The following is a 24,382-nucleotide window of genomic DNA, read 5'->3' as shown; positions in this document are numbered from 1 at the left end:
GGCTTGGTAAAAGAGTAAATTGTCTCTAGTGTGTAGGATAATGTAATGGGCCTGTCCCACTTAGGCGATTTTTCAGGCGACTGCCGGCGACTGTCAAGTTGCCGGCAGTCGCCTGAAAAACCAACAACTAGAACGGCGACTGTCAGAGTGGAACACACACACACACATCGCCAGCCCATTATGCAGGTGGGGGACAGTGCAAGCGGGGGGAGCGCTGTCTGAGTGAAATTCACACGGTGCAAAGCAAAGATGATACAGACACACACCGCGATGAACAGGAAGGTTGGCGCTGTAATTAAGACGGCTAAGCACAGTATACGATATGTTCTTTAAAAGAGGGGGGAAGCGGGGTGGAAGGGTAGAGAAGGAGTGGAGACAACTTTTAAGAAGCCAGAGATACACGGCTGTAAAGCTCAGTGGACATTTAACATTTCCGGTCGGTTATCCTTGGTTCTGAAAACCACTGCTTTTTTTTTCCCAATGAGCCAATTAAATTCACTGGTCAGCACCGGCTACAACTTACGAGAACCTTTGACCTCCTGGCAACCCACTAGGACCTACGACACGATAATTCCCGCTACTCTCCATGGCGGCTTCATTCTGTTGAAAAATTTGCGGTGACCATAATGAAGCCGCGACTAGTTCCCAGAATGCGGGAACTCCTCACGACCATGAAGGCTCCCCGGCAACCACCCGCGAACGTGTGGCAACTCCATAGTATCCTGCAATCGCCTAAAATGTCACCTGTGGGACAGGCCCATTAGTGTGTTGGGATCGCTGGTTGTCGCGGGCTAGGTGGGCCGAGGTGGCCTGTATCTGTATCTCTCCGCACTGTATCTCTAAACTAAACTAAACTAAACTAATCTGGGTGTCAAATTTTGTGTGGTGGCCGGATGTTTTACAATGTTGAAGTTGCTATCAAACAAGGTGTTGCTATCTGATGTTGACAGCACTTCCACAGATTTCCTTGGGAATGCCTCCCTTTGGTAATGTTACTCTGTTGGAAAATAGTGATCCCCCATTGCTAATGGCTGTGTTCACGTCTCACAGACAATTCTATCAATTTCTTGCTTGAGTTACAGCAGTGGACCAAACAACCCCCGTGGTCATTTAAAGGCCCTATTTTCTGCATGATGATTCAGTTGTTGCAAACTTTAAAGAACTGTCACTGATCCAGTATAAGACTGTTCATTTAAAGAATAATCTTCGCCACACCAGGTAAAGGTTTTGCATGTTTGATTAATGACACGAATTCAAGCAAAGATGATAATTTGTCTTTTTAAAGTGCACAGGGGTGAATCTCTTGTGTGTTTTGCAGTTAGTACACTCAGTTAGAGTTGAATTCTGCAAGGCACTACTTCATCTTACAGGAAGGCAGATTGGAGAACTATGTATGGAGGTCAATATATGCAATTCCATCAACGATTCCATGATTAATTTTAGTCATCGCTAAATGAAGAGAACTGCAAATTGAGACTAAAGTTTCACAGAAATTTAGCCTTAATGTGTAATAATTTGCTGTGTTAGCATTAACAGAGCACTAACAGACATTTTGTCCATATCCTAAAAGTCCTCCAGGGAGTCATCCAGTTTAATACATGTTAATGCACATACTCAGCATTAATGGGGTTTTGGCCTATTTAGAGCTCATTATGCACCAATTAAGGTTAACGCATGCTACACTACGGCTGAACCAGATTAGCAGTTACCAAAGTGATTGTGGCGTGCTGCATACTTCACATTGCCAGAAAGAAAGAGATAGGCACTTGACAGAGGTTCAGATCATGTACACTACAGACACGTTGGTTAAAAACACGAAGAAAACAGCTTATGCTGGAAAAGTGACCGGCTTGTCAGGCAACCTGACAAATGTTTTCATAGTAGGACACAAAGTGTTGAAGTTACTCCATTGGTCAGGCAGCATCCTGGGAGAAAATGGATGGTTGACATTATGGGTTGGGACCATTCTTCTCCAGGGATGCTTTATGACCTGCTGAGTTGCCATAACACTTGTGTCTTTCTTTGTAGACAAGCAACTGCAATTCCTTGTTTCGACAAGTGCTTTCCCCGTTTCATTGAATTTTCTTCATTTGCAAATTGGTGGTTTTGGAAAATGTTTGCTTTAGAAGAAATTAATGACAACCAGGTTGATAGCAAATTTTATCACTATGATAAAACTATGCGATATGCAAATGCAATTTGCACATGTGGGCTTCTGCTCCACATTATCATGCGGGTTACCAATGGAAGAAATAAATATAGAGATTCCTGAAATATCAGCTGAAGTTGTTTCAACTAATCTGGCAGAACTGCAGATCCTGATATCCTTTACAGTGCAAAATGTGGTTCAATCAGTTTCCACTTTAACTGCTGACGAACCCACTCCAGCTTCCCCTGACATTTATCCCAAGGCAGGTTCCAGAAAAAATTCAATTGAAACTAGACACAAAAAGTGCTGGAGTGCCTCGCTGGATCAGGCAGCAACTCTGGAGAAGGTGGATAGGTGATGTTTCGGGTCGGATCCTTTTTCAGACTGATTCATCGGATTACAATCAATCGGAAGATGAGTCCCGAACCAAAATGTCACCTATCCACATTCTGCAGCACTTTGTGTCTATTTATGAAAACAGCATCCGCAGTACCTCTTTTCTACATTCTATTGAAACAACCTGACTATCATCCAGTTAAACTTTCTTTTTGGAGAAGTTCCACGGAGAATGAAGAGTAATGCAGATGAGTAGCTGAAACCCTGCTTCTTTCTATAATTTTTGTCAAGCTCTTCAATGGATAAGCACTATTTACCTGCAATTGTTTCAATTGTTGACCATTACAAGTGGCTGTTAACAAGGCTGGGAGAAAGGGACTACTTTTAATTGTGCTCACTGTGTTGCATGAATGAGATGAGGAGAAGATTGTTGTGAAGAGCCAGAATCATCAGGACCAACAGTGCTTAAAATTGTTCACTCCCATTCCATCAGTAAGGAAAGCCACATAGGGCATGTTCATATAACTACAGAAATATAATAATACATATTGATAATGCTGTTCCAGGAGCCTTCTTTGGTACTTTTATTGAGGTGATCACATTGCCTTCGGCAGTCTGGATCTTGACAAAATGACTGGATGTCCACTGGGAGAGTCAGACGATGCATTCATATCATGACTCCCATAAGAAATACTCTGTTAACAACAGCACTTGAATGCAATTGCAGAGCCAAATTTATTCACAAGCACGTTGCTGAGCCATTAATACCTAAAGAGAAAAGTGCTGAAAATGCACAGCTGGTCAGGCAGCCCTGTGGAAAGAGAACCAGAGTTAACGTTTCAAGTTAAAGATCTTTCATCGGAACTGGAAAATGAGCAACAAGTTAGCTTTAAGTTGCAGTGAGGGAGTGCTGGGATAGATGAGACATAGGGAATATTTCTGACAGGCTATCTGATAGAAATCAGGTTGCATTAATGAAACACTGTTACAGATTAAACTCTGGCTGCTAAATTGGTGAAGGAAGTTAGAGGGAGAGAAAACAAATAAGGGTACATGTAAAAGTGTAAATGTAGATCAGGACAGTGAAAAACAGAGTTAACATTGCAGATGGAGAACCCACAACGTAAGTGGCCAGTTTTGTCAGCTAATGTGTTACCTGAAAGTGATAATTTTGAATCCTGAAGACTGCAACCTGATCTGCTGACAGTTTCCAGCATTTTCAGTTTTTTGTTAATTTTGATTTTCAGCATTTACAGTTTTTGGGCTATCAATTGGGCTTTCAAACAACTTTTTATTACGCAATCCGAACAAAGGGACCAAAACAAATGCAATGAAGGATTCTACATCAATCACAATTCAACAAATATGAGCTTGGAGCAAGGTGGTGAGAAAGATCTTTGACCTTTGTGATAAAAGGTTATCAATGAATAGAAGGAAATAGAAACATGGAAAAATAGGTGCAGGAGTAGGCCATTTGGCCCTTCGAGCCAGCACCGCCATTCAATACAATTACGACTGATTATCTAAATATATGGAACGGGTGTATTTTGCCTTATAAGGTGCTGATGAGGCCACATTTGGACTATTGTGGGCAGTTTTGGGCCTCATCTCTGAGGAAGGAGGTGCTGGCATTGGAGAGGGTCCAGAGGAGGTTTACGAAAATGATCCCAGTAATGATTGGTTTAACATATGATGAGCATTGGATGGCTCTGAGCCAGTACTTGCTGGAGTTTAGAAGGATGAAGGGGCCTTCCCAATCAGAAACCTTGGATGAACTTTGAGATCCACACTCTTCTGAAGGCCAGACACCGGGCATTCATGTCTGATGATACAGTGGTCTACAAGAAGTCCAGGTACGACCTTGGTAAGGCCATCAAAAAGGCCAAAAGGGACTTCTGCTCCAAACTGGAGGATGAGACAGATGTTTGGCAGCAGTGGCGGGGCCTGAATGCAATCACCTCCTACAAGGCGAAACCAGGAGGCAGCGCGAATGTCGGCGAAACATCACTCCCTGACGAGCTCAATGCATTTACGCACGCTTTGATAGGGAGAACACCGATGTGTCTTCCCGAGCCCCCATTTGCTGTGATGACATTTCATTCTCAGTCACAGTGGCCGACGTCAGGAAATCCTTCAGAGGGATGAACCCTCGAAAAGCGCCTGGACCTGATGATTTACCTGGTCGTGTTCTAAAAACCTGTGCGGACCAACTGGCTGGAGTTTTTACGGACATTTTCAACCTCTAACTTCTGAGGTTCCCACCATCTATGGAGCGAAAGAATGGATGACGTTTTGGGTCAAGACCCTTCTTCAGTGTAATGAGGAAGGATCAGTTAGGGATCTTGTTGAGCAGAGTCCCTTGGGCAATAATGACCATAATATGGTGGAATTCTACATTAGGATGGGGAGTGATGCAGTTATTTCACAGAGGGGGTCCCGAACTTAAAGAAAGGAGACTTTGAAGGTATGAGATGGGAATTGGCTAGGATAGACTGGTCAGTTGATGGTAGAGATGCAATGGCAAAAATTTAAAGATGGCATGGATGAACTCCAAAAATTGGTCATCCCTGTCTGGCGAAAAAAATTAAACGGGGAAGGCGGCTCAACCATGGCTAACGAGGGAAATCAAGGATAGCGTTAAATCCAAGGAAAAGGCATACAAATTGGCCAGAGGAAGTAGCAAACCAGAGGACTCAACAGAGAAAGACAAAGGGGTTAATTAAGAGGGGGGGAGGGGGGGAGAGCATAAAAGAAAGCTTGCGAGGAATATAAAAATTCTTCAGATATGTAAAAAAGAAAAGATTAGTGAAGAGAATGTAGGTCCCTTACAATCAGAGCCACGTGAATTTATAATGAGAAATAAGGAAATGGCAGAACAGTTAAGCGAGTACTTTGGTTCTGTTTTCACTAAGGAAGACACAAACAATCTCCCAGAAATACTAGGGGACCAATGATCTTGTGGAGGGAGGAACTGAAGGGAATCTACATTAGTCAGTAAATGGTGTTGGGTAAACTGTTGGGACTGAAGGCAGATAAATCCCCAGGGCCTGATGGTCTGCATCCCAGAGTACTCAAAGAGGTGGCCCTAGAAATCGTGGATTCATTTGTGATCATTTTCCAATGTTCCATAGACTCTGGGTCAGTTCCTGTGGACTGGAGGGTAGCTAATGTAACTCCACTTTTTAAGAAAGGAGGGAGAGAGAAAACAGGGAATTATAGACCAGTTAGCCTTACATCGGTAGTGGAGAAGTTGCTTGGGTCAATTATTAAAGATGTAATAGCAGCGCATTTGAAAAGCAGTGACAGGATCGGTCTGGAATTTTTTGAGGATATAACAAATAGAATGGATAAGGGAGAGCCAGTGGATGTGGTGTATCTGGACTTTCAAAACACCTTTGACAGGGTTCCACACAAGAGATTAGTGTGTAAAATTAAAGCACATGGTATTGGTGGTAGAGTATTGACATGGATAGATAACTGGTTGGCAGACAGGAAGCAAAGAGTAGGAATTATCGGGTCCTTTTCAGAATGGCAGGCAGTGACTAGTGCCGTGCCGCAAGGCTCGTGCTAGGACCCCAGTTATTTACAATATATAGTAACGATTCAGACGAGGGAATTAAATGTAACAGCTCCAAGTTTGCGGATAACACAAAACTGGGTAGCATTGTGGGTTGCAATGAGCATGCTATGAGGCTGCAGGGTAACGGATAGATTGGGTGTGTGGGCAGGTGCATGATAGATGCAGTATATTGTGGTTAAATGTGAAGTTATCCACTTTGGTGGCAAGAACAGGAAAGCAGATAATAATCTGAATTGTGTCAGATTAGGAAAAGGGGAGATGCAACGAGCCCTGGGTGTGCTTGTACATCTGTCACTGAAAGTAAATATGCAGGTACAGCAGGCAGTGAAGAAAGCTAATGGCATGTTGTCCTAGAAGCAAGGAGGTCCTACTGCAGTTGTACGGGGCCCTGGTGAGACTGCACCTGAAGTATTGTGTGCAATTTTGGTCTCCTAATTTGTGGAAGGACATTATTGCTATTGACGGAGTGTAGCGTAGGTTCACCAGGTTAATTCCCGGGATGGCAGGACTGACATATGATGAAAGAATGGGTCGACTGGGCTTGTAATCACTAGAATTTAGAAGGATGAGTGGGGTCTTATAGAAATATATAAAATTCTTAAGGGATTGGACAGGCTAGATGCAGGAAAAATGTTCCCGATATTAGGCGAGTCCAGAACCAGGGGTCACAGTTTAAGAATAAGAGGTAGGTCATTTAGCACTGAGATGAGGAAAACATTTTTCACCCCGAGAGTTGTGAATCAGTGGAATTCTCTGCCACAGAAGACAGTGGATGACTGGAGCTTTTAAAAAGAGAGAGTTAGATTTAGCTTTTAGAGCCAAAGGAATCAAGGGATATAGAGAAAAAGCAGGAACGGGATACTGATTTTAGATGATCAGCCATGATCATATTGAATGGCGGTGCTGGCTTGTAGGGCTGAATGGCATACTCCTGCACCAATTGTTATATGTTTCTATGTTTCTAAATACTTGAATATTTATTGTCACTGTGAATATCTGTAAAAATGGAGAGATTATCACCTTATCAAGCTCTATTGTTCCTCTGTCTTAAGAAAATCTTTGCATATTATCTGTAAACATAACCTTTAAATGTAACGCATTGTTAAAAGTTCAATAGTATTGCCAAGACTGGATGGTCAGCACCTCACTGTTCTCCATCTACTACTTCTCCTCTTCCAGTGTCAATATGACCAAATCCTCAATTAACCCAGGGGCATACATGACTCCTTCAGTATCCATGTAAGCTGCGGCACATAATTTATTTGTGATTCTCCAAAGCTAATTCACTATCTACATAAAACTCACTGTAACAATGAGAGAATAGTTGCAATTATAACTGCAGTTAAACACTTAAGATGCCGGACTCAGGACAAAAGTGTTTGTGATTAGCAATCCATCCATCCCCTTAAAATTAACCCCACCTACTTGCAACAGCAGCATAAACTGTATATAGATTAGAAGTTTACCAAGTGTTTTAAAGCAGCTCCTAAACTCATGTCGCCAATGCCTAGAAGGGACAAGGAATGTCACCTGCTCCATTTCACACTCCACACCTATTTACAAAACTATCAACACTCTTTTGTTGCCATTGGCAAAATTCTGGAACGACTTATCCCATGGTACTGTTCACTCATTGGGCCGAAGGGCCTCTTTCCATGCTGTGTCTCTCCAAGACTCTAAAACTAAATTGTGTGAAACAAAATCCAAGTCATTTTGGCTCCGGAAAATCTGATCTATGGACGCTAATTGAAATTAGTGAGGCTAGTTATTCATTCCTTGCCCTCTAGCTACGGGGGCTATGTAACAATAACACAGTGGAGTCTGCAGCTTTACCAAGTTCTTTCAGCTTAATCATATTCTAGATTCAGTTTATTGCAAAAATACAGAAAGAATATGTAGTGCTCATTTCAATAAGAATGAAAGGGCAATAACTTATTAATTTTTGAGACAGTAATTAAGGAGGTATAATTTATGAACATATGGTATGAATGCAATTTATTCCCGCACTGAGTAATAACCAGCCCTTACTACAAAGTACAGAAGCCACTAAAATGCTACAGTAATTGTTATGACATTTCAAAGACTGTTGAATCGGTTGCTTTCCATCATGACTTGTGGAATCTGCTCAATATTCTCCCCTTCAAAGAGAGAAAATCTGTTTTTTTTTTGTCATCTCTTGAACTGATTGACAGAATAGTGTTTGGGAAGGAGAAATATAAATTACCTCTCATCTTGAAAGATGATGATTCACAGTGTTACGCTGCAGTGCTCAGGGCAATAGGAACAGAAATTCTGGAGACATTCAGCAGGTCAGACAGCATCTGAGGAGAGGGAAATAGGGTTGATGTTTCAGGTCAATTATCTTTCATCACAACTTGAGAGCAAATTGCCACAGCTTAATATATATTCTGCTTCCAATTCTTTCGCTGAGAAAATGCTGAATCAACTCATTTTACGTTATATTCTTTATTCAGTCGATCTGCCATCAGCCTTGCCTACGTGAATCAGGCTAGAGATACAGAACTTTGAAAACACATACCTCCAGATTAAGGGACAGTTTCCTCCCAGCTTTTATCAAACAACTGAACAGTTCTCTCATCAGCTACGGTGTTGTCCTAACCTCCCACCTTCATCATTGGAAATCTTTCAACTATCTTTAATCAGACTTTAGTGGACTTTATCTTGCACAAATTATGTTACCCTTTATCGTTTATCCGTGCACTGTGGACGGCTTGATTGTATTTATGTATAGTCTTTTATTTGACTGGATAGCATGCAAACAAAAGCATTTCACTGTACCTTAGTATACATGACAATAATAATCAACTAAATTAAACTAAGCCATATATTTGGACCATTACTGATGTGGATGTTTTGGTCATCATGCTACCTGTCGCACATAGGCTTAAAACTCTGAGGTGAATAAAAGTCAGATGAACCATAATATGAAATAAAGTTGCATTTTTGGGTGTTATAAATAAACCCTATTTTCTTGGTAGAGAATAAATTGGTTTACCTTTAATTTACCCAATGACACTCCTCATGCAATTATCACATTTAACAAGACAAACTACATACTAATGATAAACAATCTCGGCTCATTTGCTCATTAGAATAAAATGCTCGACAACATTCAGGGGACAAAGTAAAAGGGCAGCAGAGCAAACCCATGAGAATAATTGATAAATGTGTTGCATTACCATAACGTAATTTTTCATTCAACCTGTTAGTCGCTGCAATCAGTACCAAGAAATAAACTAGGTAATACTGATGTTGATCTTGTCATACTATACATAAAATAATTATGATTATGTAATAAAAATGAACTGCAGATGCTGGTTTATATCAAAAATAGATTCAAAATGCTAGAGTAACTCATGCAGAATCTGGGGAGAAAATGGGTAGGTGATGTTTTGGGTTGGGACCCTTCTCCAGACTCAATAAAATAAATATATATTGTTTAGTTGAATGAACTGTAATGTTTCATACATTGCAACGTAACAAAACAATCTATCGCATGCAGTCTGAAGAAGGGTCTTGGCCCAAAATGTTGCCTATTCATTCCCACCACAGATGCTGCTTGACCTGACAAGTTATTCTAGCATTTTGTGTTTTGCTCTCTCATGCAGAACTCTTCATGAATAGAACTCAGATACAGCGATGAAATTACCCACATCCCTTTTCTTCTTCTTGCGTATGGTGTGCACAGCCTAAAGTTGTAGGACAACTTGTTCTATTTGATCTTATTTGATTGTGAACGCCAGGTTGATTGCATTCGTCGAAACAGGGCAGACCATGTGAAGGTTGCAATCTCCCACCCCACATCCCTTTTAAGTATGTAGGAGAAAACTCTCTTTTTATGATCAGCAGTGGGCAAGGCAAAGTTAACCGAAATGCTAAATATTTAATGCGCTGGGAATCTGAAGTCAACAGAATTTGACAGAAATACTCTATAATCAGGCAGCATCGGCAGAGGGAGAAACAATGTTAATATTTCTCGTTCATTAACTTTTATTAGAATAGCATTGTTCTTATTCTTGTTATTATTGTAAATTTAATATCTGGGAAGAAAACAAATATCTTTTGAACACTTAAGATTTTAAATGGCATACAATTGGTTTTGTGTTTAGGTTAAGTATCTTTGGAGGCTTTTATTAAATGGCACCCTTTCTTTGTCAGAGGGCCAAGCAATTGCATAGAAATTATTCTTCACTTGTATGCAGAACCATTGCTTAGTTATCAACAAATCGAGTTCTTCTTAGAGAAAAAACACAAAGTTGCACAAAACCAAATTTGAACAGCGAAAGTTTAGATTTGGAAATATGAAATAAAACAGAAAATTCAATGGACACACAGCAGGTCAGGCTGCATCTGTTGAAAATAAAAAATCAAATCTGAGATCCTTTGCCAGAACTGGGAAATTGAGAAAATTGGTCCATTTTCAGCAGCAGAGAAACATAGTAACATAGAAACATAGAAAATAGGTGCATGAGGCCATTCGGCCCTTCGAGCCTGCACCGCCATTCAATATGATCATGGCTGATCACCCAACTCAGTATCCTGTACCTGCCTTCTCTCCATACCCCCTGATCCCTTTGGCCACAAGGGCCACATCTAACTCCCTCTTAAATATAGCCAATGAACTGGCCTCAACTACCTTCTGTGGCAGAGAATGCCACAGATTCACCACTCTCTGTGTAAAAAATGATTTTCTCATCTCGGTCCTAAAAGACGTCCCCCTTATCCTTAAACTGTGACCCCTTGTTCTGGACTTCCCCAACATCGGGAATAATCTTCCTGCGTCTAGCCTGTCCAACCCCTTAAGAATTTTGTAAGTTTCTATAAGAGCCCCCCTCAATCGTCTAAATTCTAGCGAGTACAAGCCAAGTCTATCCAGTCTTTCTTCATATGAAAGTCCTGCCATCCCAGGAATCAGTCTGGTGAACCTTCTCTGTTCTCCATCTATGGCAAGAATGTCTTTCCTCAGATTAGGTTATATATTAAGTTATAGAAGGAGGAATGTATCAAATAAAGGAAATATCTCTGATAGGATGACACCAAATAAGTTATTGTGGCACAGAGAATTAGATTAAACTTCTTTTTCCATCCAATGTGTTGTTAATGTAAGGCTGCAGGTCTAAGGGTAAGGCTAAGGGGAAAGAAAACCATGCTGAAATCACAGATGGGTGACATGCACAAATTGCCAATTCTGATATAGACAGAAAGAACGAGTGAGTAAAATAAAGTTGGAGAATGTAATATTGATTCTAGGATGCTGCAATGTTGCTGGACTGCTAGAGAGAGATGGTGTGGGGAGGACGTGGAGATGATGATACCCTGATCAATAGGATACATCCCAGGAGAGAGGTTCTGTGCATCATGTGAGCTAAGGGATAGACCAGTTTCATCATGAGAAGGGGCAGGCAGGAGCAGCCTTCTCTATTTGAATTTAATGGGAAATTTGTCAGACATGTTATGACTTCACAACATATTTCCAGGTGAGCAACATATAAATTAAAATCCAACAAAAAGGCAGGTAGACACAAAATGCCAGAGAAACTCAGCAGGTGAGGCAGCATCTATGGAGAGAAGGAATGGGTGACATTTCGGATCGAGACCCTTCTTTGTATATCTGCAGCCCATGTGAGTGCCCGAGCTATTATTGCCTTTGTGTCCGTTATGTTGAACTGTCCTTTCTCCAGGCATACACTGGTCCCATCCTCAACTCTTTCTCTGCTACATCAACAATTGCTTCGGTGCTGTCTCCTGCACCAATGCAGAACTCATGGACTTTATTAAGCACCATTAATTTCCGCCATGCCCTCAAATACACCTTGACTATCTCTGACATCTCTCCTCTTTCTTGATCTCTCTGTCTCCATTGACTGATGTCATACAAACCTAAAAGTAATAGCAAGGGGTAACAAACGTACAAAACATTGAGTAAATAGTAGTAGGTTTGAAACACATTGCATAGAATTAATTTAATAGAGAATAAGACACAAATAAATCTTTGCATGTTACACAAATCAATGTTGCTTGTCTGTTAAATTAATTATAAGAAGAAACAAAAGTCGAATCAAACCCTTTGTGAACAGCTCACTGATTACTTTTGTTGCTACATTTACCAATATCAATTGTATAATGCTTTTAAAAGTATCTTAAACATAAAATTAAATGCATCTAATGTGAAACCCATAAGTAAATACTGTGTTTCTTGTTGTACTTCCTAGAGTATTACACGGGTATTACTACCTTGACTACCTAAAACTACACAGTGACCCCACGTCAACAGCACCTACAACAACAGGATTATCGATTTTCTCCATGGCAACCAATTTTTGGTCACAGAAAAATTTTCAACATGTTGAAAAATTTGCGGCGACCATACTGAGGCCGCAACTAGTTCCTAGAATGCGGGAACTCCTCGCGACCATGAAGGAGACTCACCAGAGACCACCAGCGAACATGTGGCAACCATGTGGCGACCATGTGGCGACCATGTGGCGAGCGCTAAAAAGTCGTCTAAGTGGGACTGGCCCATTAAGAGAAAGGCTTGGTAAGCCTTCTGCTTTCATAGCCTATGGGTTTCATATTGAAGGAAATAAGAGCAAGTAATAATATCAGGAACAAATGATAAAAGTCCATTTAATGTGTTGGATAATAAACATAAGTAGAAGATCACTTAATTAGATTGGAGACACAAGGAACTGCAGATGCTGGATCTTGCGTAAAACACAAAGTGCTGGAGGAATTCAATGGGTCAGGCATCTGTGGAAGGATATATAGTGACAGATGTTACCTAACCCACTCAGTTCCTTCACCACTTTGTGTTTCGCTTCATTATATTGTTGATTGATAACAACTAACAAAAAATTTTTAGCAAATGATTAAATCAAAGAAAAATTGAAATGTAAACTGAAAGGTTGGAAAAACTCAGCGGGTTGGGCAGCATGTGTGGAAAGAGTTCTTAACAGTTCTGTTCAAATATTCCCGACCTAAAGCATTATAGAGCCATAGAGTAATACAGACCTGAAACAGGCCCTGAGGCCCAACTGGATGCCTACTAGTGACACATCACACATGCCCATGCTTGGCCCATTCCCTTCAAATCTTTCCTACCCATGTACCTGTCCAAATGTTAAGTGTTGTTATAGCATATGCCTCAACCACCTCCTCTGGCAACTTATTCCATATATATATATATCACACTGTGTGAAAATGTTACTCCTCAGGTTGCTATTAAATCTAAAACCATGCTGACCATCCCTAATATGTTCCGTTCTATCCAAATGCATTAATATCCTATCCCTCAGAACCCTCTCTCTTCTCCACTTTCCCATCAGACAAGAGTTGCAGAAGTGTGAAACGCATACCTCCAGATTCAGGGATAGTTTCTTCCCCGCTGTTAACCGGAAGTGGCGGCGCTGGGAACGGCTGCGGCTCGCCTGCAGTCCGTTTGTCTTTACTTTTTTGTGTTGTTTTTTTCGTTTTGTGTAGTTACGTTTTTGGTTTTTAAGCTGTGTTTATGTGGGGGGGGGGGGGGGGGGGGGGGGGTTGAAACGGGGCTTGCTGTCTCTCCCTTCAGGGGAATACGACTTTTTGTTGTATCCCCCTTCTCTGCCTCCATCTGCGCTGTGGCCTAATGGCGGAGCTGGCGACCTCGAGGCTCCGGAGGCAGAGCCTGTCAGGACTCGCCCTGGGCTCGCTCCCGTGAGGGCGGCCTGACGAGGGGCTGAGACTCTCTCGTGAGGGGCTGTGACGCTCCCGTCGGAGTGGCCCAGCTCGAGGTGGAACGGCACTCCCGTCGGAGTGGTCCAGCCCGAGGGTGGAACGGCACTCCCGTCGGAGTGGCCCAGCTTAAGGGAGGAACGGCACTCCCGTCGGAGTGGCCCAGCTCGAGGTGGAACGGCACTCCCGTCGGAGTGGCCCAGCCCGAGGGTGGAACGGCACTCCCGTCGGAGTGGCCCAGCCCGAGGGTGGAACGGCACTCCCGTCGGAGTGGCCCAGCTTAAGGGAGGAACGGCACTCCCGTCGGAGTGGCCCAGCTCGAGGTGGAACGGCACTCCCGTCGGAGTGGCCCAGCTCGAGGGAGGAGTGGCACTCACGTGAGGGCGATCCGGCTCGGGGCTGGAACGGTGCTCGGGTGGCTGGGACGGCGTTCTGGCGGCGGTGACCTGAGTCCGGGGTTCAGCCGCGGGCCAGCGGCTGCGTCCGCTGGACTGGAGGGCGGCAGCTTCGACCACCCCGGGCCGCGGTGTTTGAGCCGGCCCGTTCGCGGGGTTCGGTGAGCCGCGGGACTGTTTGTGCCATCGCCCGGTGGGGAATCGCCTCAGCGCAGAGGGAGAAGAGGAGGGAAGAGACAGTAACCCTAAGATTTTTGCCTCCACCACAGTGAGGAGGTGCTTGGAGGATACACTGTGGTGGATGTTAATTTGTGTTTATTGTTGTTTTTTATTGTATGTATGACTGCAGGCACGAATTTTCATTCAGACCGTATGGTCTGAATGACAAAAAGGTATTCAATTCAATTCAATTCAATTCAATTAATAGGCAACTGAGCCATCCTATCACCAACTAAAGAGCAGTCATGGCCTACCATCTCCCACATTGAAGACCATTTAATCAGATTTTACTGGAGTTTATCTTGCACTAAAAGTTATTCCCTTTATCGTGTATGTATACACGGTGGGCAGCTAGTTTGTAATCATGTACTGTATAATCTTTCTGCTGACTGGATAGAATGCAACAAAAAAGTTTTTCACTGTATCTCGGTACATGTGACAATAATGAATGAAACTAAACTAAGCTTCCCAGTAACTTGCCCAACAATTATGTTAGGCTCACTAGTCTATTGCTCGCAGGCCTTTCCTTGCAGCCTTTCTTAAATAGAGGCACACCATTAGCCACCCTCCAGCAACTCACCCATGCCTAATGATGATTCATATATCAAAGCCAGGGCTCCTGCAAATTCTTCTCTAGCCTCCCACAATGTACACCGATATATCTGATCAGGCCCGGAAGATTTATCCACCTTCATACACTGTAGGACATCCGGCACCTCCTTTACTGTAATATAGTCAAGATATAGTCAAGTCAACATCGATTAGTACAGGTGGCCGAGGTTATGGGGAGAATGGGGTTTGGAGAGAGTGATAGATCAGCCGTGATTGAATGGCGGAGTAGACTTGATGGGCCAAATGGCCTAATTCTAGTACTACCACTTATGATCTTATGATAGACTCCCAAGACATCTCCATTAACAGAACCATTAGTAATGTCAACCCAGACTACTGCCATTCTCCTTAATCTATAAAGCAATACCTCCTCATCCTTTATCCCCACCTCTATCTCGTCTGTTTGACCTGTACTCTGGAACATTAAGTTGCCAATTCTGTCCCTCGCTTAGCCTGGTTTTCATAATGGCTACAACATCCCAGTCACACGTATCTATCCACACCCTGAGATCATCTGGTTTACCCATTATCTTCTTCTCTTTCCAAAAATGCTGCATTTCCATCATTTTCTGTTAAATACGCCTGTCTTGTTTATGGAGAGCAAGTAATCAGCTAGAAATGTTGGCATGAATATGCTCTAGATACAGAAATGTATATAACTGGAATCAGAGTCTGTAAATAGTTCCATACATGGAAAGGTATAATAAATCAGAAAAGTGTGACTGCCTAATGATTTTTTTTGTGCGTGTCCGCACTAACAAAATCTTGTGAACAATTTCCGGGCCCTTGTTTCCCAAAGCATCTTTCATGAAGAAAAACGTCAAATGATTTACCAACTATACATTTACTGATTGCCAAAAAAGTCAAGAAATCGCTTGTTTAATCTATGAAAACATCAAAGCTTTCTCACAAGCATTTTAATTTCCTACAATCAAAGATTTGTTTTTGAAATTAATTAAATTGCTTGAGTACATCGCTTTAAAGCACAATGTTTAAAGCAAAGCTTCCCACAGAACCTAATAGAAAAAAATAGTTGAATGATCTTGAAATGTAGCAAAGACTTTTATGTAACCCTTAATATCTCTTATAACACGTAAGACACACTCTAATTCAATTCAAAACATTACATAGACTATACTATTCATAAACCAAAATAAATAACCTTTTCCCTAACGTCTCACCCATTTGTGATGAACGTCAGTCTCAAGAAGCTACCATAGCGCACTCTTTTGTTTTTTGTATAAAAATCTAAAAATTCTGGAACGAAATATTTGAAATATTCACAAAACGATTTAAAATAAAACTGATACCAAAAGCAGAATGGATTCTCTTTGGAATAATGGAAGGTAGCCCTGAACTAAATGTGTTTCAAAATAATTTATTTAATTACGGGCTAATAACGGGAAAAAAGCTTATACTCAAATTCTGGAAAAACGCTCCTATACCAACAATAAAAATGTGGATTTCAAACATGTTCGAAACATTACACCTGGAAGATATGAGACTCCTCCTCGCAGGCAAAGCAGACCACTTCCAAAAGACGTGGTCTGCATTTATGGACTTACTACAAGCATAAGGTGCAACAGTAATTTAAAAAATAAATGGTGCCAGGATCTGGTAACGGGGGGTGAAAAATATGGTTGGTATATCCCTTTTTGCGGAGTTTTGTATAACAGAGCGATTGTTTCTCTTTCTTTCTTTCTTTTCTAGGGTCTATTTATTAACTTTCTTCTCTAACTCTCTTTCTAATGGGCTTTCTTTTCCCAACACTTTCCTGCACTATCACGACTCTTTCTCACTTTCCTTACTTCTTTTATTTCTATCTTTCTTAAAGCTCAAAAAATGAAGGGGTACAACAAATGTTATAAGATATATGTGGTGTGTATTACTGTAACTTATTGTACTTCTAATAAAAAAAATAAAATTAAAAAAAATATCTCTTATAACAGGTTTGTACTCGATTTCCAGTTCTATCTCACCATGGAAAAAACAATTTGCCTATTTTTTTTCATCTTCCCCAAGGTCACTGAACCCTGATCTACATTTCCATTGTTTTGTCTGTCCTGCCCCCCCCTAATCCCCCCTCCCCCCTCCCCCACCTCCCACCCCCCACCTCATCCCCCACCCCCCACCACTCTCCACAAAACAAGTGCTTACATTTTGATGGTGATTCTCACGTCCCATAAACCTCCAGTGCAATATTCTTCTTATTGTTCTGTTGCAAATGACCCTCTCTGTGACTCCTAACCATGTTTAATTTTCTCATTGTTATGCTAATTGTATATTTATTTATTCACCCAAAAATTTAACCAAACTGATCCTTCCACATTGTTACTTGTGGGTACCAGTTGTGTGCAAATTGGGTGTCATATTGATACTGGGCTTGACATTAAATATTTCAAAAGCAGTTATTTTTTTGCTATAGAAACAAAACAAGATGTTCAGAAGTCAGGTAAGATACTTTGAAAACAAAAATCTTATTGGGTCATTTTCTTTCTTGCTCGTGTATACATGTGCAGGGATGTGGATGTGTAATTCATTGTGTACACAGGGGTGTGATTGTATACATAGGGGCACATGTGTTTTCATTTTTTCTGCTTATCTTTGTTCTGCCTTGACAACAACGTACATTTACCATCTGTAACGATGGGACAATACCTAAAATGCTAATTGTTCCATTAGCTAACGGAAAGTGTTTCCAACATTTTCTATTTTTTGAACACCCAGCATTTAGTATCTCTTTCCCCTTGTACTTTTTTATTTAAAAGAAAATATTTGGCGTTATGCTACAATTGATGCTGAACTCACTGTGGAGTTGGCGTTCTCCAATCTATCTCACTATCTTAAATATAATGTATTAAATGGACTGTGGAACAAGTCGATAAAGTCTGTTAAACACAAAACATTAAGTTGCAATAATCAGATTTGCAGTCCCATTAATCCACTTTGACTGTGCAGAGCCATTAAACAATACTCCATTTAGCTTAATTTTCTGTGTAAATCAAATTTATTTTCATTGATTGCATTCAGGTAACAAAAAAATCTAAATTGCTGCCTTATGTCTGCTTATGCAATGGTTTGAGATGTGAGATATGAGATATGTCAAGATAGTGTTGACTAATGCTAAGGTACTAATACATCTGATGGCTTCCTGTAAGAATGCTATCAAACAAATCTAAATTATATCACTTCCTAACATCTGCTAATTTTTTGAATGTCTTAACTGTGCCTTTGTAACTTTGCCAAATCTCAGGCTGGATGGTCTGGCCTTTTTTCCAATATATGATTAACTCTTGGAAAAATGATTAATATAATATTTTTAACTGAAATGCTCCATTGTTTTATGCTTTCAAGCTCATGCTGTAGAAATGACATTTTATCAAAACTCCAGATTGTTTAAAGCTTCGGGCACCATATCCTTAAGGTCGGATAACACATAGAACTTTATATTCAGACTATAGTGTAGTATTAGATTTGATGATAAAAAATCTATGGGTAGGGAGGATTTTTAACTTAGAAAGGAGTAGATACACAAAGTAAACATGTTACAAACAAAGTTATTGGAGTGTTCAAGTCAATGAAGAAGATCGATAGATAGGATGCAGAGAGATGTTCAACATTTAATGCTTCACATGTACAAACTGGGCCTCTTAGGAAATATTAATGCAAGGCAAGTAGTGGATAAAAGGGAGTTGATCTAGCGTGGAAACTCTAGATCAATTAACAGAATTGGACCTTGGCTATCCAGGGCAAGTAGGACTTGCTATCCACGCTATCCATGCGTCAAATTTGAGTCAATTCAAATCGGCTGCAAACTGTCATGTATCATTCAGGTTAAGATTGGGTCTGATTGTCCCTTTCCCATCAGGCAGAAGATAGAAAAGCTTGAAATTACTTACCACCACACTTTCGAATGTACTTCTCACATGCTAAAGGTATACACCTGTTCTTTCAATCTACCTCATTGCAAGCCTTACACATTTAAAACAAATCTACACTTTATCTGTAGCTGTAACAATAAGTTGTAACTGTTTATTTTCTCTTTTGCACTACTGGTATGCAGGTATGGTATGATTGCCTGAATAGCACGCAAAACAACATTTTTCACTGTATCTCCATACACATGGCAGCAATAATCCAATACCAATACCATTTGTAACTGCCATCATGGTTTTGTTTTTGTTTCCAGAAATAATAACCATGCAATAACTTGCAAATATAGGATGAACAAAATTTAGTGTATTAGGTTTGAAGATGACTTGCTTGCACTCCAGTTCTGCAGCTTGAGTTGAGTTTTGTTTAGAGACACAGCGCGGAAACAGGCCCTTTGGCCCATCGAGTCCGCGCCGACCAGTGATAATCACACATTAACACTATCCTACACACACGAGAGAAAATTTACAATTTTACCAAAGCCAATTTGCCTACAAACCTGTATGTCTTTGGTTTGTGTCAGGAAACTGGAGCACCCAGAGATAACCCACGCAAATCACAAGGTGAATGTACAAACTTCATCTGTGGTCAGTATCAAACCCGGGTTATTAGCACTGTAAAGCAGCAACTCTACCGCTGTACCGCTGTGCCACTGTGCTGCAAAGATCAATGTGAAGATCATGGTGGACCAAAGGTAGTTGATGGGATGGATGGGTGGTTTGGGAGCTGGGAGTTGATGTGCTACTTCTGCCCTATATACTTGGCCATTGTATGCTCCTGGCAAAAATATGCCAGGTTCTTAGTTATGTGCCAGATACTGCTCCATCCTGATCAGTCATGGCTTTGGGCCAGGAATTCCCACGAGTCCTTAAGGATGTTACACTCTTTCAGGATCAGCGTGTTCCCTGTTCCTGCTGGTAATTTCTTGAAGGAGAAGAGAGTAGATTGCCTGTTTCTAGAGTTTAGTGGCAAGTATTTACATTGCATAGTCCACATGTCGAAGGTAACTGAACGTCATTGGTGCCTCGATACTCAAGATTCATGATTCAAGATTTGAGAGTTTATTGTCATGTGTTCCTGATAGGACAATGAAATTCTTGCTTTGCTTCAGCACAACAGAACATATGAGGTATGACTACATAACAGATCAGTGTGTCCATATACCATTATATAAGTATATACACACATGAATAAATAAACTGATAAAGTGCAAATAGATAATGGGCTATTAATTTTCAGAGTTTTGTCCGAGCCAAGTTTAATAGCCTGATGGCTGTGGGGAAGTAGGTATTCCTGAACCTGGTCATTGCAGTCTTCAGGCTCCTGTACCTTCTACCTGAAGGTAGCAGGGAGATGAATGTGTGGCTTCTCAGGAAGTAGAGGCACTGATGTGCTTTCTTAATAATTGCATCAGTGTTCTCGGACCAGGAAAGATCTTCAGAGATGTGCACGCCCAAGAATTTGAAGCTCTTGACCCTTTCAACCATCGACCCGTTGATATAAACGGGACTGTGGGTCCCCATCCTACTCCTTCCAAAGTCCACAATCAGTTCCTTGGTTTTGCTGGTGTTGAGGGCCAGGTTATTGCGCTGGCACCATGTGGACAGTCGCTTGATCTCTCTTCTATATTCTGACTCATCCCCATCAGTGATACGTCCCACAACAGTGCTGTCGTCAGCGAACTTGATGATGGAGTTCGCACTATAACCGGCTACGCAGTCATGAATATAGAGTAAATACAGCAGGGGGCTGAACATGCAGCCTTGAGGTGCACCCGTGCTGATTGTTATCGAGGCTGACACATTTCCACGAATACGAACAGACTATGGTCTCTGAATGAGGAAGTCGAGGATCCAATTGCAGAGGGAAGCACAGAGAACCAGTTCTGCAAGTTTGGTAACCTGCTTGGAGGGGATGATTGTATTAAATGCCGAGCTGTAATCAATGAATAACAGCCTGACATATGAGTTTTTGTTGTTCAAGTGGTCCAGAGCAGAGTGGATAGCCAGCGAGATCGCATCCACCTTTGATCTGTTGTGGCGATAAGCGAACTGCAGTGGGTCCAGGTTTTTGTCGAAGTAGAAGTTGATTTGCGCCATGATCAACCTCTCAAAGCATTTAATCACCACAGACGTTAGTGCCACTGGTCGATAGTTATTGAGGCACGTCACCTTACTCTTCTTGGGCACTGGTATAATTGATGCCCCTTTAAAGCAGGTGGGAACCTCTCAGAAGTGAGAGGTTGAAAATGTCTGTAAAACCTTCGTAAAAAATGTCCGAAAAAGTTCCAGCCAATTGGTCTGCACAGGTTTTTAGAACATGACCCGGTATACCATCAGGTCCAGGCACTTTTCGAGAGTTCACCACTCTGAAGGATTTCCTGATGTCGGCCTCTGTGACTGAGACTGATATACCATCACAGCGAATGGGGGCTCGGGAAGGCACATCAGTATTCTCCCTATCAAAGCATGTGTAAAACGCATTGAGCTCGCAAGGGAGTGATGTTTCGCCAACATTCGAGCTGCCTCCTGATTTCGCCTTGTCGGAGGTGATTGCATTCAGTCCCCGCCACAGCTGCCTCATCCTCCAGTTTGGAGCAGAAGTCCCTTTTGGCCATTTTGAAGGCTTTACCAAGGTCGTATCTGGACTTCTTGTAGACTACTGTTTCATCAGACATGAATGCTCAGTGTCTGGTCTTCAGAAGAGTGCGGATCTCAAAGTTCAACCAAGGTTTCTGATTGGGAAACACTCGGAAGGTTTTTGTAGGGATGCAGTCCTCCGCACATTTCTTTATGAAGTCTGTAACGACTGTGGCGTATTCATTCATCCGTTGCCGAGTCCTTGAACATTGCACAGTCTACAGACTCCAAACAGTCCTGTAGTTGTTCCTCTGCCCCCCCCCCCCCCGCCCCCACCCCCCGACCAGCTCTGTACTGTTCTCACTTCTGGGGGTGCGCTCTTTAATTGCTGCCTGTAGGCAGGAAGAAGCAGCACCGCGGTATGGTCGGATTTACCGAAGTGAGGGCGAGGGATAGAGCGATAGGCATTCTTGATGGTGGTGTAGCAGTGGTCGAGGGTGTTTGGTCCTCTGGTGCAGCAGGAGACATTTTGGTGGAAGTTAGGGAGTGATTTCTTGAGGTTTGCCTTATTGAAGTCACCAGCAATGGTGGTAAATGCCTCGGGGTAAGACGTCTGGTGTTTGTTGACCACGGTGTGCAGCTCCTCCAGTACCAGACGGACATCTGCCTGGGGTGGGATGTAGACCACAGTCAGGATGATGGAGGTGAATTCCCTTGGGAAGTAGAAGGGACGGCACTTCACCGCCAGATGTTCGAGGTGTGGAGAGCAGGAGTTGGACAGGACTTCCAGGTCTGAGCACCACGCAGAGTTGACCATGAGGGAGACGCCCCCTCCTCTCCCTTTCCCAGATGCCAGTGTACGGTCCATACGGTGCATGGAGAACCATTCAGGCTATTAGCCTACAAAAGGGAGCTGATGTGAGTTTACTTATCCTGGCAAGATAAGGTGAATTTAATGGAAATAATGTTGGTAATGCCGCAGCAGTGCTTCGGGATGCCCGCTGTAGGTCGTCCAATAATTCCTGCTCAGAGTTTCAGCCTGCACTAAGATCTTGATCTTCAAAACCTCTTTCCTTCAAACAGCCGAAGACTATGTAGTTGCACTGAAAGAGATAATGAATTTCATCATCAGTTTCTGCCTTTACTGAGAATTAGCTCCTGAAATATGGGAAACAATTCCGATTTTCCAGGATCCTATCATGGACTTTTATTGCCAGCTTTGGGGATAGGTGATAGGGCAGATCGGCAAGGGGCCTTATTTTGAAGATGTTGAGTGTAAGACCCATTTACTCTCATGGGCTTCAGAGAATAAATTGATCACGATTTAGAGCTTGCCTATAGATAGCAGCATGTGGACGTTTTGTGTGCATACTGCAAGTGAATGACAGGGATTGTCGTGAGCTTGGTTCTGGAGTGCAGGTGATGGGCAATGCAAGGTTTCCCATTCATTTCACAGGTTTGTTCACTCTGGTGGGAAGCTTGTTTGATGGTTATTGCTAGAAATGTACATGGCAGATAAATAACTAATTAGGGTAGAAGCATGGCCTAAGCGATCTCCCAGTTGCCAAACATTTTAACTCCCCTTCCCAACATTTTAACTCCCACTGTCCTTCCTGTCCTAGGCCTCCTCCACTGTCACACACAAATTGGAAGAACAGCACCACATATTTCACTAGGGTAGCTTACAACCCAGCTGCATGAATAGTGATTACTCTAACTTCAAGTAACCCCAGCAATCTCTCTCTTTGCATCCCTTATCTCACCCAATTCCTATTGCTAATTTCACCATTTTGATTCCTTCATTATCATCTTGTCCCCAGCCAACAATTGACCATTGTGGGCTCCACCTTTACTGAGTTATCGATGCAGGCTTTGCTTTGTTCTGTACCTTCCCTACCTCCAGTGTCCTCCTCCCTGACTCTCAGTCTGATGAAGGGTCTTGACCCAAAACGTCACCTATTCCTTTTATCCAGAGATGCGGCCTGACCTGCCGAGTTTCCAGCATTTTGTGTCTATCACCGATATAAGCATGTTCTTTTAATCTTTTATCAGACTCAGCCATAAATGATGCGCAAGGAGTGTTAAAATTATTTTTAAGCTTTCAATATTTCAACTCACATGTCTCTGCTTCATCCATTATCCAGGAAAGCATTTAAAAACGTATGCATCCTGCAGGCATTGGAAGGTAATTTTTCTCCAGTACCGATGACATTTGAGTAGCCAAATAATTTTCAAAAATTAATAAAACTGGATGCATAAAGATGGAGAGATTGAAACTCATTTAAACTTAAATGGATTAGAAGTCAGTGTTGGCTCATTGGCTGCAATCTTATGAAATTATGCTTCACCTTTGAGCATCTGGGCTTGTCATCCACCTTAGTACCATCCCGAGGAAGAACTCAACTGTGAGGGCTGCTTCCAGATGAGCTTTTAAACTGAGGTTCTGTTCAATCTCCAATTAACCCTGACATTGTTTAAAAGCCAGGACTTTTTCTCTGTGAGTTAACCAATATTTCATCTTCAGCCCATGCTTGAAACAGATTACAAATGTAAATTATTCCAAGTGCTAGAAATCCTTAATAAAGCAGAAGGAGGAAAGGGAAGGAAAGAACAGATGAAAGTTTGTGATAAAGTAAAATATGGAGGGAATCAGTGCCGGAACGGTCAATAGTACAGTACAGGGTGAGAAAGGATGGTAATGACTTTATATTGGGAAAGCAGCCTTGCGAATTGACTTAAATTTCAATGGAAGAACATTTTGGAATCAATGATCAAAACTCCATAAATTCAAAGATAGTCATGAATAGACCTGGAGGATTGGGAAAAGTACTAAATTAGGGTAAGGGAA

The sequence above is a fragment of the Amblyraja radiata genome, chromosome 2 (assembly GCF_010909765.2).
Source record: "Amblyraja radiata isolate CabotCenter1 chromosome 2, sAmbRad1.1.pri, whole genome shotgun sequence".
NCBI classification, from domain to species: domain Eukaryota; kingdom Metazoa; phylum Chordata; class Chondrichthyes; order Rajiformes; family Rajidae; genus Amblyraja; species Amblyraja radiata.
Note: the sequence above shows the minus strand (reverse complement) of the source record.